This window comes from Polypterus senegalus, chromosome 4 (assembly GCF_016835505.1).
Source record: "Polypterus senegalus isolate Bchr_013 chromosome 4, ASM1683550v1, whole genome shotgun sequence".
Classification (NCBI taxonomy): Eukaryota; Metazoa; Chordata; class Cladistia; order Polypteriformes; family Polypteridae; genus Polypterus; species Polypterus senegalus.
In genome coordinates this window covers 253,721,149-253,722,472 of record NC_053157.1, presented here as the reverse complement: position 1 = coordinate 253,722,472, position 1,324 = coordinate 253,721,149, and positions in this window count along the sequence as shown.

The following is a 1,324-nucleotide window of genomic DNA, read 5'->3' as shown; positions in this document are numbered from 1 at the left end:
TCCGACCTCTTGCTGAAGTTTCTGGTATTCCTCTTGACAGAATCATCTGCTGCTTTTTCAGTTTTCGTGTGCAGTGTGATCTTTGTTCTTAGGTAGGACATCTTTATTGTTTTGTCTGTTTTAATAGAGACTTTTATTTTAATATTATTAGTGTTGTTCAAGTTCCAGTTGTGTCCCTGTCTCTATACAATAGTAATTTGATTGGAGCGGACTGTTCTTTTATTGAATGAGTCTGTTCTTATATAAACTGAAGGCCATGTTTGAAATAAAGCAGCTGTCAATTAGACTTGTCCTTGTCCTTGTCCCATTAATTGTTGTGAGTGCTGCCCGACTTACCTGAGTGGCGATTGGTATTGTGGGCAGTGTTAAAATGGCTGCTGTTGTTACTGCAGCAGTGGAGTTTAAGGAGTCGGAGGAGAGTCTTTCTAACTTTGAAGAGAGACCTGGAAATTTCTTCACGGCAAAAGCTATTGCTGAGTAAAAGAAAAAGGTGATGTTCCTGAATGTAACTGAGACAAAGAACTTTGTGCACTAAAAGATGTCATAAAATTAAATTTCATCTGCCACAAATCTGCCCAAGCCTGTCTGCTGTCCAAGTCCTTCTGTGATGATATAACGGATTCCAAATTGTCTGCTAATAATAATAATAAGGAGAAGTGTTTCCATTATTTGGGGAATGACCATAAGTCTAATCAGTGTGGTCAAGTGATGTCATCTCCAAATCTTCATGTGCAGAGTTCGACTGGTGTGAGACTGAAGGTGGATCAACTGCCAGACTTACTGGAGGAGAGGCCAGAGGATCTGATAGACTTCTGGGAGATAAACAACATGGCTGTGATTGGTAGAGATGGTGTACCTAGGGCTAATTATCAATCGGATGCGTTTCCCAGGAGAGCAGGAAATGTGATCGTGTTGAGCTAAGTTACTTGAAAGAGTTCTTCTGAAGAAGCAGCACGTTAAGTAATGCATGGTAATGGACATCAAGGATGGTTGCCTGTGTCACACAAACTGTTTGTGATGGACAGATGGCATGTAAAACCCTATGATGATCTGATAAAAGAATCAGCTTGCAAACTGACACAGATGCTGCCGTGTGTGTAATTTCGCAGGTTTCCCTGGTGTCCAGCGGATGTTGGGGTAGAACCTCATACCTCAGAAAATCTAATAGTTTTGGGTGAACTGCTTGTAAATATAGAAACTGAGGGGAAACCTGTTTAGTTGTCCCTACTGGTTGTAAAAGGAGTCCTTTAATAGCATGAAACTGGCTTTAGCATCTAAAGGTAAAAAGAGTAACTTGAGACATTGCAGCAAAAATCCGGTTGTG